A 14,837-nucleotide genomic window follows, 5' to 3' on the forward strand; every position below is an offset into this window, starting at 1 on the left:
CTCCTCATGATTGTAAAATGTTTTCCTTCCCCTTGACATGTATGACATTGTTAAGTCTGAACCTGTATGCTGAGGCTACCTGGATGTGTGTGCACCTGCTCAGCTCTATGCTGCCTCTAATTTTCTTGGACTGTCACAATTGCTTAGCATAGATGTGTTTTTGCCTTTTGCATTCACAAAGTTCTTATTCAGACACAATTTAACTATTTCTGCATGTGAAATGTGGCAATTACATTTATCTTTATCACTGGTATGTTTTTTTTATTTTGAGAATCCATTCTATTTTATGTATTAATGCCCAAGGCTTTCCAAGAGTTATTTGGGATGTGATTTTCTATTGGCACAAACCACACACAGTTTACCCTCTAAATAGCCACTGTTGCAACCCCCTTCTTTACCCTTTTTTCCCCAGTGGCCTTGTGCTGGTAATGTTTTAAAGGGCTAGAGAGAAGCTGTCATAATGAAGTATACTGTATTGTTCTGCCACATACTTTTTAGAACAGTAATGTCTGACATAGCCCTATACTATATTTGTTTTGCTCTTTAACGTAAAGTAAAAATTCTGTTTAAAAAAAAAAAAAAAATGTGCGGCAAAAAAAAAATGTTGCCCCCTAATTCTTGATCGCCTAGCGGTCAGCAAACTTTTTTGTCCACTAGGTAATTTCAGGGGTTAGGTAGGAGCACATTAGACCGGACTCTCTCTAGAGTCCTGCCCTAATGGCTCGGCCCCCCAAAAGAAATCCTTCCCCTCCGCAATGCATACGAAGGAGGAGGAATGTTCCCTGTTTACCCCGGCGGCGGAAGTGTTAACACCGGCTGCAGTAAATAGAGAAGGGAATCACCACACAGAGACTCAAGAGCCGCATGCGGCTCCGGTAGTTTGTTCTGGCTCTGCCGTGGGTTGCCAGCATTAGGCCAGATCAGCCAGGGGGTATTAGGCCAGAAAAAACTACCGTCTAGGCTGTATCTGGCCTAAAGGCCAGAGATTGCCAACCCCTGGCCTAGGGGATCGAGAATAAATAGGCGCGCAAAGCCTCCTGAGATACCTAGGTCACACATCCCAGGAGGCTCTTGGGTGCTCCTTCTTCACATGCTTTAGCATCTCGCCTTTTCTTGAAAAGGGAAAAAAATTGCCGATCTCACGCATGCGCAGTGTGTACCCGATAGAAGAGACCTCGGGATGGATCAGATTGCCCTGAAGGATTGAAGGTAAGTGTATTTTTTGTGTTTTGGGGGAATTTGAGTTTAGTTCCTCTTTAAATGTCATTGCATTAGAATGACGTGTATTTGCTGGTTAATAGGGACACCATTACGTTTATCTACACACTAAGGAAGGGACGAGGGCAGATTTGGTGAGGTGAAAATGTGTGGCAGCCAACTATTCAGCAGGTATGCAGAGTTAGTGTAGGCATGGTCCGTGCGGGTCCCGCACAGCACACGCCCACTATAATGTTTCCCTGTGGACGTGGGGACTCCCATCCTGCTGATTATGCCCGCCGAGTAGCGGTCCAATAATTGCAAGGTGGTTGATCAATTTGAATGAAATATAAAATAGCCTTTTTGTATGTATGTGTGTTTTTTATACTGTGGTCAAAAGTTCCGGCGGGCTGCATATTATTAATTTTATGACAGAGGCTGTGGGCTGAGGGAAATCTGAACACTGGCCACAATTGGCCCCCGGGCCGGACTTTGGACATGCCTACACTAAGGGGTCTGTTTATAAAGCAGTAAATCTGATATTCCCTGGTTGAGAATCAATTACAGCCATTGAAACACATGGGCATGGAAGATTCTCCATCAGAGAAAATTTCAGTAAATGTCCAGTTCACTTTTGAAATAAATGTACAGTTCAGTTTTATAAATAGATCCCTTAGATTGCAGTAAAATATATTCTGTGTCAACGGTGTGCAAAGTTTTCTGGAAAACTAAGTTCCCAAACAAGTTTCAATATATAAATCCTGCTTTCTCTACCTTTTAACATGGAGGAACCCTTGAAATCACTTTCATGTCTTCAGGGACCCCCTTCTATAATTACTAAAGTGTTGAACCCACTTTCAACACTGATTTTTTTTTAAGCCAGGTGGGCAGAAATTGTAGGCGGGTGGCAGCCCTTGTATTGTTACCCAGCTATTCAGCAACCACCCAAAAACAACCAGGTGGTTACTGTAAAGTTCCAGGTGGTTCCTGGGGAGAACATTGTACTTTATTCATAACTCACAGCACATTGGTGTGGTGGTCAGTGGGAAGAATGTCTCTTACACTGCTTGCTATTATGAAGAATGTCACCCTTACAGATTGCCAAAAAAGGGTATTGGTGTTATTTAAACAGACCTGAGAGGTACCAACTGCTCAATGATCCCCTAACAGCCTCTAAAGGAACCATGATTGGAAAAGACTGATTTAAACTGTTCTTAACTGTTTTTTTTTATGGAAGTTTTAATTTTGAAATGTGTGTGGGGTTTTTTTTTTTTAATATTTTTTTGCTTTTAAACGTCATTTATAAAATAAACTACACACTTTCTCATCTTTCAAATTCACTTTATCTTTGCCCACCCCCAGCACTTCAATAATAGATGCACACACCTAAAGCTACGTACACACTTCCAATTATTATCGTCGGAAAACGAACGACGAACGTTCCTGCACGATATATACGAACGATCGTATAGCACCGATCCTGCACATAGAGGTAACGACACGATCGTTCGTAGATATTGTACACACAATAGATACGATCGTTTAAGCGATAGAGGAACTATGTGCACGACAGGAAAGTGAACGGACGTTCGTTCATCACGCATGCTCAGCCCATGGACGATCAACGAACGACCGTACACACGAACGATGTTCAACGATCGTCGCCCAAACCGATCCGCCGGTCCGGTCGTTCGTTTCCAACAACTTTCCTCGTTCGTCGGCGTCGTTGGTTACTTTTTTACGAACGATTTTTTGCCCAATCGATCGTTCGTCGTTCGATTGGAACGATAAAAATTGGAAGTGTGTACGCACCTTAAGTTACTGTAGGCCCTAGTTCACAGAGACCTAATGTTGCTTTTGACTTTTAGGTACAGCTCAGTCAAGTCTATGGGATATCTGTGTGCAGGCAGCCTACTGGTAAATGAAGGGGTAGGCTATTTTGGAGACTGAAGCCATCAGTTTACACATTTGTAAATTCCTTATATATATTTATAATATCCTAACAAGGTGTAAAATAGTTTTAAAACACATCCTCAGTCCCCTCTCTAAATGCATTTGATGTAAAGTTATTCATTTTCAAAGATCGCCACAAAAACTCAAGTTTCATTTTCTGCTTTTAACACTTTAAGCCCATTTTCCACTTTCAGTAGGAAAAACATACCAAACTATTGCTAGTGCAGTTTGTCTTCCAGTCGAGGAAAAACAACCATATGGCCATAAGTGTCTAGTTGTATGCAGGAACTGCGCTGTGAACCACCGCAACTACCTCCATATGCATACACCTGCAAAGAATGGTTCCCAACCTATTCAATTGAATTCCTGTAGTAGGATGCTGCACTTTGGTGCATCCAATAAACCTCTCTCTGTGCCTCTGTTGTAAACTGTTTTTCTTTCTGCTTCCTATAGCTGACTGTTAACACTGTTTAGCTAATTCTGGGTGTTTCCACTGCCAGAGTTGTAAAACTGACTTAAAGGGTTTATTGAATTGTACAAAATCCAGTAAAAATGTGTTGAACAGAAGTAATTGAATATAAAAGATACCCCCTTCTGAGGTAACAGGTGATGTCCAGATGCCCGCTGCTTCCTGGAAATTTTGTAAAATACAGAACTCCAAGCACATATATAGCCTTTGTTCCAGTGGCTGCAGATACAGTGCATATTATATAGCTTTTTTTCCAGTGGCTGAAGATACAGTGCAGGTACAGGTGGGGAGCTACAGTACAAACTATGATGCTTGCATCCACTCCTATGTTCTTGTTCAGTCAAAGAACATTTTGCAATCTGTGGATATAATACAGAATTCTGTGAAAATATTTCTTTACTTGGTGTTCCTCTTTAATTTATCATGGCACCCTAATTATTACCTGCAAAAGTTGGTTAATATAATTATCCCTTATTGGAACTAAATTTAAAAAATAAAACATTGCAAAAAGGCAGGTTCTTTATTGCAGAAGGGACAGGCTATGTCTCATCTGCGATAAAATAAACTTACCTGCCTAATCACAATTCATTAACAAAGCTTTATTAACTATGCCTCAGATGAAGGAGGTGACTGCTTCATCCTTCCTGTAAACCTTGAGATAATGCAGAGTATCCAAAATCTTTTGATGTTACAGCACAGTACAGGAAAGTGCTGTGCCAAGAATTTAGCACTTTTTCCAAGATATCACTGGAAGGATGTTGTCACTTTTGCCTAGGTGTTTCCTATAGATCTAAAAAAGCAGTAGACAGTCTCAATTTTTTTAACTTGGGAAACCCTTTGAAATAACTTTTAGGTCCTCAGGGAATCCCTTTTGTAATTACTATATCCACAGCTAAAACAGTGGTCAGTGGGACAATTGCCACCCTTAAAGAGAGCCAGAAAGTTCATTGGTGTCAGTTAAGCTGATTGGAGAGGCACAAAAAATACCCATTTCTCAAGAAACCCCTAGCAACCTCAGTTTTCTGGCCAGTCAAATGTTTCCCAAATACAAATAATGTGACCCTTTTGTGACTATATTTAAATATTGGTAGTAAATCTGTTTTTAAAACTACTTTTCAATAAAAAAGAAATATAAAACAACCAACATGGAAAAGGGAAATTAAAACATTAAAATATTGGAGATATGAAACAACAGAATGGTGACAATACCAAACAAACACAGTGGTGTAATGAGCTTCAAGGAGAACCAACAGTTGTCAATATCCAAGTCAAGCAGTGAGGGATAGAAAATTAAAGATATGCAGCTATATCCACCAACAGGAACAGCTTCTAAACAGTTGTCATCTATTGCTTTGAGTTTTTCTTGTTTTAATATATAATTTACTCAGAAGGTAAGGGGTATTATTTGGTCCCTTTTAGTTTTAGAATTTAGTCTCTGAATGCTTCATTGATGTATATTTAGTGTCACAATGGTATTTTGTGTGCAGCAAAACAATCTTTGTGAACAACTAAACTCCCATCAGACCATAAGTCACTGACAAGAACATGAAGAAAAGCTTATTTGCAGCTATTTGCATGCTCTACGTGAAAAACTTTGTATTTACTTATGTTTACATGCCCATACCAAAAAATAAATCAGCCAGGATTGTTGTAACTAGGTGTTTGCCTTAGAGGGCAAGTTTCCAATTCCAACTATTACAATACCCTGTCCGGCTCAGTGAAGTGTGCTTTTCCCTCTAAATGTTCTTAGCCAGACAGGAAATAACACTACTATGCATTTGACTATTTATTTGTAAGTGTTCGCTATATTTTGTTGATGGAGGACTGTTTGGACCTCAATGAACATGTTTGCATTCTTAGTCTCCGCTAAGAAATCTCGGTGACCAGATCGTGACAATATTGAATTCCACCACTGTTCTTTTCCCTTTTTTTTGTTTTAGGGATATTGTCTTTGTTACTAATGCTTTTATAAAATCGCTGCCAAATGTGTCCTAGGCATTTATAAGATTTTCAGCGTTTTAAGGCCAGCTTTAAAACTCATATAGACTCGGTATGAGCATTTATATGCATTTTTGAAACTGTCCATGTAGGCTCAGCCTTAAGAAGTATTGCCTCCAAGTCTTGAGGTAGATCCAGGTTTAAGGGGTTCATCGGAACTGTACCCTTTTTACCTAAAGTGAATTGAGAATGTTTCTCTTGAGATAATATTTCACCAAAGGTTGTCAACATGTACCTATGTGTTGGGAAGTGACCTTCAAGCTTTCTGCCCTAATTACATGAAATAAACCAAGTGGTCCTTTGCGTCTCTAATGATGTAAATGTTTAACTATGGCAAAATTAGATTTTGATCTATTTCTCTTTATACATTAGTGTAAAGTATTTGTATACATTTTGAACATGTGTTTTATATAATATTTCCGCCTTTTGAGTGATAATCTTCGTTGGAAACAAAACAATATATGTGCAGCTTTCTTCCTTTATTGTAATGTAATTTAACATTTTCTACCTTAAAAATGGTGAGAAGGAAAGGTTACATGACAATCGTTGATCTTTTCATCTTGATTTGCATTGGCCTGTGGATGAGTTGAATAAAGACAGCACATCACTTCAGTAACACTTACTTGGTGATTGGCTTATAACATTATTTTTTTGGTAAATATGTTTGCAGTCCAGATCACCTCATAGCATGAAATCTTAGCTCCTGTCCATACTCCTTACAGACGTTGTTTAAGTGTATGATAGTAAGTAAAATATCAAGTCGATTCTACTTAATGAGAAATACCTTAACGTATACTGTTAATTGTGTACATTGACTCCTAGGGCTGCAGAGGACAGTCTCTTCTGTAACCTTCTCATAGTGAAAAAAAAAACTTGTAAATGTGAATTACAGCTGAATATCCCTGCCTTGGGAAAAGACAAGACGTAGTTGTTGGTTGTGGTGAGGTGAGTTAAGTTCATCTTAAAAAGCTGTGGCCAGACTGAATTTATATATTTTGGACAAGCAGTACAGGCAATTTAAAACAATGCCTAAATAATCTATAAGCATGTATCTGTAAGCATTAAACAGAACTTTAATTTTAAAATTAGCAACTTTTTTGCTATATTTCTTTTAAACTTTTTAATAAAGGATGTTTAAATAACAAAAACAAAACCACAATTGGGGTTATAATAAATAGATTGACATAAAATATACAAATGTGTAGAAAATATACATGGAATTAATAAAAAAAAAACAAGGCAATCTAAACAGAAACAAAAGGAAACAAAAAGACAGGCATATGAACAAATACTTATGCAATTTGGTGGGAGGAAAAAATGGTTACACTACCTCGTTGACAATATCAGAAAGTTTCCATTCACATATCATCTATGACCACAGGCGGGTCATTTTCTAACATGCGCAAAGCATACCAGGAGGTATGTACAAAAGACATAATCTGACGTTTTATTGAAGGAGACTGGGTCCCTACCGTATATAGGATTCCCATATTTCAAAAAAAATTCCCCAACTTAGCTTCCTTATCCAGATATGCTCTAATCCAGGCCATTCTGAAAATATATCCCAATTTTTCCTGAAAAATCCTGTGTGGGTGGATTTTGGTTTAGCCATTTATGTAGTATTTTTTTTTGGCCACTAAGGAGAGGATAGCCAATAAACTGCAGCTGCCCCTAGTAATCTTTGCACCTTGTAAATGATAGGTACCTAAAATGGCCCATTCAGGGGTCAGTGGAGCATAGTTAATCAAATGTGAAGTAATGTAATGGGCCACTTCTCGCCAGAACCTTTTTATTTTACGGCAGTTCCAAAAAGCATGCTAAGAGTCTGCCCGATCCTGTGCACACTTAAGACAGTTAAGAGTTAGGGGCATAGCCCATCAAATATGCACGCTGTGGGGAGATATACACCCCATGTTGGACTCTGAGAGTAATTTTCCTGTACATTGCCGAAGGAAGGACTGGCTACGCCCTAGAGCTATTATTTCTATTAGATTCTTGGCAGCCTAGTAGCTCTCTAATTGTAAACAACCAGCAGCAGATCCCAATATTTTTCTGAATTTAACTCTATATTCTTGTTGTGAACTTCAAAAACAAAAAAAAAAAAGGAAAAAACTTCACCTAAAAGAAAATGTTTGTAGGTAAATGTCTGTAATCTGGGCACAGGTGAATACCTAGTCTGATATATTTGTGCTCTTAGGTATATATATATATATGCAGAAGTTGTAGAATGTTAGTTTTCAGCTGCTATGCTATTGCTAGGGTTTGTTTATTGATGGCACTTCTGTATTGTGTAAGAGTTTAATATAAATTACATTAAAAATCAAAATGTAATTCCCTGCTTATGTTTACTTCTAAAAGTGCTCTATGCAAATTAAGTTGACTTTAGTGTCCACCATTGGTAGAATTGGCTCCAAACAAGAATCTTTGTGTGGATAGATAGTTTAGTAATACAATAGTCTAGATCGATTAATTTATTATTCGAGGGTTCGCTACACTCACATGAGTTCGCTACACAGAGTAGTATGCCTTGCACCTGCACTATAGACCACACCATTAACATGGCATGCCCTGTGTTAAATAGTAAAGTCAAATCTAATTTTTTTTTTTTTTTTTTTTTTGCTACCTTAACACAATTTATCCTACATTCATTTCATTTTTGTACGTACATGATTTGCAACTCAAAATTAGCCAGTTGACGACCTTTTCAAAGTTGTTTAATTCAAATGGTCAGTGACCCCACTCTAGCATAGAACTTTCAACTAATTTGGTGTGATAATGGATAAATAGGTAGAGGTTCTTGTTGGTGTATTACATTTCAAGAATGGAATATAAATTTTTTTAATCACTGCTAAACTGGAACGTCTCCAGCTCTCGCTAGGTCTGTCGGACCCCCTCTTGGTCCCCCTGTGCCTTTCTGTTATGACTTGCCTTTTAACAGTCATTGTCATTTCCAAAATCTGTCAGCAGCACGTCATTTGTGCTCCTAAATGCATGATTATCCATATGGAGATCAACCACCTAATTCCATGAAGGGCAATAACACTGCATCACAAAAAATAATTGTCTGCTACTTGGTCTAATCCATGTGTCCCATACTAAATCGAGTGCGCTGAATCCCAGTCTGAAGTCCGATTCTGCCGGGGACAGGGGTGTCCAAACTTTTTGCAAAGAGGGGCAGATTTGGTAAGGTAAAAATGTGTGGGGGTTGACCATTCTGCACATACTCCCGCACCGCACACGCCCACCAGGGTAACGTGAGGTATTCCCTGTGCATGGAGTCCAGTGTCGGTGTGTGGTCTGGTGTTGGAATCAGTGAGTGTGGTCCGTGCTTTGGGGATACCCTGTGCAAACATGGGGACCCCCGTCCTGCCGATTTATGCCCGCCAAGTAGCGGGCTGATAATTGCAAGGCGGTTGATCAACTCTAATGAAATATAAAATATCTTTTTTTGTACCCAGGTATTTTATACATTGGTCAACAGTGCTGGCGGGCCGTATATTATTGATTTTATGACAAAGGCTGCGGGCCAGAGGAAATTTGAACACGGGCCACATTTGGCCCCCCGGCTGGACTTTGGACATGCCTGGCCTAGGATATCAAAATCTTAAGTTGATTACGCTTATAGACCTGATTAGCTACATTCTCTCGTTCCGCTGTTACTGTGTAATCTCTATACATAACTAAGTTTTGCCTCAAAGTTCAATGACAAAAACGTAGTTTTATATTGCAAAAACATATACAATTACACTTAATTCACCTGTGTCCTTGTTTAACACACATGTACACTTCAGAACTGCTTCAGGTACTTGCATTTGCGTTTGTGGCTCTCTGCTGTCTCCCGTTGCAGAAACCAGCAGTAGTCGCTCATTATGTTGGGGTTGCACCGGCCTGGCAATCTTGTTTCCATAACCGAAATGTCCTGGTGGAACCTCTCCCCTTGTTCATCACTTACATCACACAAATTTTGTGGGAAGAAGTCCAGATGGGAATGTAAGAAATTCATTTTAAGCGACATTCGGCAGCCAAGTTGATAGTATGCAGTTAGCATGTTGTTAATGAGTTCAGCATGGTTTTCAGCTCGCTGGTTGCCCAAAAAGTTCTGTGCAACTAGCACAAATGAATCCCAAGCAGCAATTTCATGTAGGTTGAGATTGTCTCTGAATGTGGCATCGCTCATCAAATTGCAGATTTGGGGACCAACAAAAATGCCTGCTTTCAGTTTAGTAGCATCTGTTATAAAACCAAATTTGTCCTTCAGATACTAAAAAGGCATACATCCATTGCAACAACAAAGTTTTTCCCTAATCCAATTTTAATATCAAGTGATGGATGGTAAACTTTCTGTGGATCAATGAGTGATTTATGCTTCACGTTGTACTAGCCAACAGTGTGTTCAGGTCTGGATGGCCATTCTTTCACTTTAATGGTTGCTGTCATCACGACTGTTCCACGTGGGGGCACAGAAAGCACATATATTTCGTATATTTCAATTGCAGGTCATGAAGGAGTGCTACCGCCACCTTCAGGTCACCACAAATGTTCCAGTTGGGTTCTAAATAGTTAATCAATTTCAAAATGACCTCCATGGATGTCTCTCTCATTCCCTCGGCATGAGCAAGAGGAACAGAAGGTTTTACGTTACCTTTATACACCAATACGCCTTTCAAACTTTGCTGGAGTCTTTGAACGATCTCCACTGCTCTGGTTCCCAACCTAACGCCATCATCAGACCACTCACATCGGTAGAGAAGCAAAAGTAATTTTCCAGCTTGTAGTAAGTAACCTGTGAACTTTGTGTGACGGTCATGAAAGTGGGAAGTCGTCGTTCCTTTTTGTAGCAAATTCCACTCCTTTTATAATCTGGAGGCTAACAGTTCAGACTTCTCTTTTGACAGAAATGTCCCTTACTAGATCATGTAAATCTGATTGGTTTATAAAATGTGGCTTACCCTCTTCAAATTGGGGTTAATACCGATCATCGACATCATCCTCCTGTTCCTCATCCAACATGTCGGTCTCACTAACAACAGATGTAGGAGGGACTGGCACTGGTTTCTCTGCATCATGTGGCACTGGCTTTAGAGCAGATTCACAATCAGGATAACCGATTTTTGACATAGTCTTTTTTGAAAACCTACCAATTTTAGTCATACAGAAGTAGTAGTCTGAGTGATGGTCTTTTGGCTCACACTAAACCATAGGCACAGCAAAATGCATTTTATATGAGGTGCCCAGCTTTTATGCTGATCTCCAATTTCACATCCAAAGTAATACTTGTAAGCAAATCTCACCCTCTTTGATTAGGTTCTTGCCGTGATCGCACAAGGTATTTTGCCTTAAATGTAGCAAAAATTGTCCAGTTTATTAACACAGCTGCATCTACTCATCTTTAGCTCAAACCAGACTCACTATGGCCTAGCTGTACTATCCAATAGAATGGTTTTGCACTAGATACAAGCCCTTGGTCCATCTCGCCTTATACCTATTTCTGACGTCGGCATACTGACATGCCTAGCCGCTGCTGGAACATGCATGCCGCCAGAGAACGTGATCCAGCTGAGGCGGCAGCAGGCATATTGGTAGCTGCAACTGTTATAATGTTCCCATGTAAAAATACCTTACCTAATTATCGACCATTTGAACAGCTATAGCACGCCTATCACCTAAAATCTGTACGTGTAAGGCCAAACCTGAGTTCAGGTTTGGAATCGGCTCATTCGATATCATGTAAATCACGTTTTATTCCCAGTAGCAAAATCATTGTTGTGCAGTGTAATAAGCCGGGTTGGGCAGGAAATAACACCTGGTGGTCCAACTGGCCAACGTTTTAATGATCCTCAGGCATCCACTCATAGAAGATTAATCATTGTCTCTGCTCAGCAATTTCTTTATGGTTGTTTTAGGGTCTGCATCTGTCCCCACAGGTAATGAGGTTTAAAGCTTGCTTTCAAGGAGGCAGAATAATCCTTAAATACAGGTCATATTCAGATCAATTTTAGTCATTTCCAACATTCCCAGGTCTTGTGCCTGAATGGCACAGAAACATTTTAAAAAATGACATCCATATTTATGCTCAATTGTCCGTATCATTCTGGCACACAACATCATTCCTCTGGAGGTAACTTCTTGTTGTTGTTATATATCATAATTACCTAAGTATACATAACTCTTATGTTTTTCCACAATAAAACATTATCGAACGCCGTTCTTCTTTCTGAAGGTTGATCCAATGACTGTTATGCATAAGAAATAAACAAAAATCAGTTCCTAGCAAATATTGTCTAAGTACATGCACTGCTGATGACTTCCCAGGTTGGAATATAGAAATAGAACTTTCCTCCAGAAACATTGTCATTGGCTAAAAGGAATTCAGATAGCTTGCGATTCTACTAAGCACTTTAACCTCCCCAGCAGTAACCTCGAGTGTGACTCGGGGTAAAAAAAAGATGCTGAAAGCAGTAACCCTGAGTCACACTTGGGGTGGCAAAAACATTGATAAATAGTACCTGGTCCGCCGCCGTCCTTCTTTGCGATCCCTGTCCTCTCGCATCCTCCGAACTGCGACGGTTGCGTTGGGGGAGTGGCGGGAATTTTAAATGATTTTGTATTGCATTAACCCCCCTAGCATTCCAATTCTGTCAGTTTTTTGATGCAAAAAATGATTGTATTTTTTTGCATATAAATGTTAGTTTGTTTTTTTTTGTGAGCCTGTAATTCTTATGAATAACTCTCAGGTATACTAATTATATTTATTTATTATATTATAGTAAAATAATTTTAAATCATAATTATAAAAAATAATGAAATAGACCACAACAATGTAATTTATTAAAAATGAATATTTAAACAAAAATTTCTCACTAAAATTTGTCTAAACAAGGGTGCAATAATATTGATAAATTTAAATAAATGTAGATTTTAGAAAAAAAAAATTTACATTTCTAGTAGACATCCTGAGTGTGGTAGATTTTGAAACAGGGTGCTCCACAAAGTCCAACATCACAATCAGGACAGTAGAACCTGGTTTCCTTTCTGACCTTCTTTCCTCTGTCATCGGTCTTTCATCAGCAAACCACGCACATCCTTGTAGGGGCTGCTTTTTTCTGGGTTGGTGGGATGTATTCAGTCAAGTGACGACCAGTCAGGCGTTCTGGGTTGACAACGGTGGAAGCACGACGTCCAGGTCTATTCATAGCCACTGATGGTGTTTGGTGGTTCTTGACTATAGAAAATGAAGTCTGAACGATTCACAGGCCTCTGACAATTTTTTTCTGTACAGAATGTGGACATTCTATAGGTACTGCTCAACTAGATGCCTGAAAATTTTCTTGTAGTACTTCCTTTGCTGTTTCTTGAGCTCGGGGTAGAATGTCATAGCTTGGTCAGCTGTCGACACCTCCCATGGTGTTGTTGTAGTCAATCACCACCTGTGGCTTCACCACTTCTTTCCCACGTTTTGTCTGTACCAGAACAGTGGAGGCATTATGGACAGTACTCATCAGGCACACATCTTGTGCCACGCCATCCCAGGGCCATCATCTTGCCTTTCTGCCAGGCAACAATTTCTCGTGCCTTCAGCTTCCGTTTTGCAAACATTGATGGCAAGTTGCGCCGGTTAGCCCTAACGGTTCCATAGGCATCAGTTCTGTGTTGCAGAAGGAACTCCTAAAGCTCAGGAGATGTGTAGAAATTGTCAGTTGTGACACAATAGCCCTGACCTAGCAATGGCTCAATGGGGGAATAGCACTGAAGATGTTGCCAATCCATAATGGCTGTATCTGGGGTTGAACTGTGTACCTTTTCCCAGTGTAAAGTATTGTATTCCAAATGTAGCCCGATGAGGATTCGAACAGCATATATGTTTTCATGCCAAATCGTGCCCACGTAGACGCAATGTACTGCAACTAGCTAAGCCTCCCCTTGTAAGCCATTAGACTTTTGTCAAAACTGATGTCTCTGCCTGGCACATAGGTCTCCTGAAAATTTTTTAGAATCATTTCAGAAACTTCCCAAGTTTTCTTCAGTTTGGTGCAGGATGGGTAATCTCATCAAATTCTTCATTGTTTGCGAAGTGCGGGTACTTCATGATGAGGGAAAATCGGTATTCTGGCATTACTGTGCCAAAGAATGGAGTGGCAATCATTTTGTTCTTGGACCAGTACCACTTCTGCACGGGTTTGCCCACAACTCCCTGCAGGATCACCAAACCCAAAAACAGCCAAATGTCATCCTTGGTCACAGGTTCCCACTTTCTGCTTCTTGCAATCCTCAGGTGTGGAGCAACTTGTTGTTGTCCAGTTTACCTGCATAAAACAAAATAAAAAAGGTACTTTAGGATATGTTCTTTTTTAGTGTGGTGAAGGTTGCAAGTAATATGTTAGCAAACACTTAGAATACATGTTTGTATAAAAAAAATAAAATTAGCAAAAAATTTCAAAACGTTAGCAAACCCAGAGCAGCATACATGTTTGCATAAAAAAATTTCAAAAAGTTAGCAAACACAGAGCGGCACCTGTTTGTCTTCTCAACAATTTTTTGATAACATAATCGGTCAAAAACAACTTCAAGTATGCCAGGGGGTCGTCACAATCAGCCTCAATTTTTATCCCAGGCGTGCCGGTAATTGGAAATCTTGTCAGTGCTGCCTGGTCCGTATCAAGATCAATGGAGCACCATGTGCGCACAGCACTGACCTCAGGTCCAGAATCATTGCTTAGTTCCATTTCACTGTCTGATGATAAATTTCCTAGTGAATCACTATTGCTCAATTCCACAAGGGACTCCAAATCGCTATTGCTGCTTTCAAGTTCTTCCAAAACAGCATTTGCCCCGGCGAGATGCCTTTTGGATGCCATGTGGCAAGTCTTTAGTAATCAGTCAGGAACAATCAAGGTCAAAGACAAAGTGATCAAACGATACATTCGGGAAGTGATTTATAAGTCATCAAAAGGTCACATCAAGGTCAGGGCTAATAGTGGGCAAAATGTAAATCAGGGCACTAGGCAATGATGCTTGGTGCACTAAAATGTGTATTTATACTTTTATTTTGTCTTTTTATGTGTATTTTACTGTAAAAAATATTTAAAAACAGATTACATAGTAATCAGGCTTGTTAGCGAGGAAAGTGGTCTTGGCGAGAGGAAAGTAGGGCTAAATGCAGCAAATGCAACCCTACTGCCAGTGTGAATTCAGCCTACCTTCAGATGTCACCTCCTAGCGC

The 14,837-nt window shown here is 39.6% G+C and overlaps 1 protein-coding gene across 1 annotated transcript in view; it reads left to right on the forward strand.

Moving 5' to 3' along the window:
- Window positions 1-14,837, forward strand: part of DOT1L (DOT1 like histone lysine methyltransferase) — a 111,797-nt gene that overhangs the window by 770 nt on the left and 96,190 nt on the right. The window lies entirely within an intron of this gene.

The sequence above is a fragment of the Pyxicephalus adspersus genome, chromosome 3, assembly GCF_032062135.1.
Source record: "Pyxicephalus adspersus chromosome 3, UCB_Pads_2.0, whole genome shotgun sequence".
Lineage (NCBI taxonomy): Eukaryota > Metazoa > Chordata > Amphibia > Anura > Pyxicephalidae > Pyxicephalus > Pyxicephalus adspersus.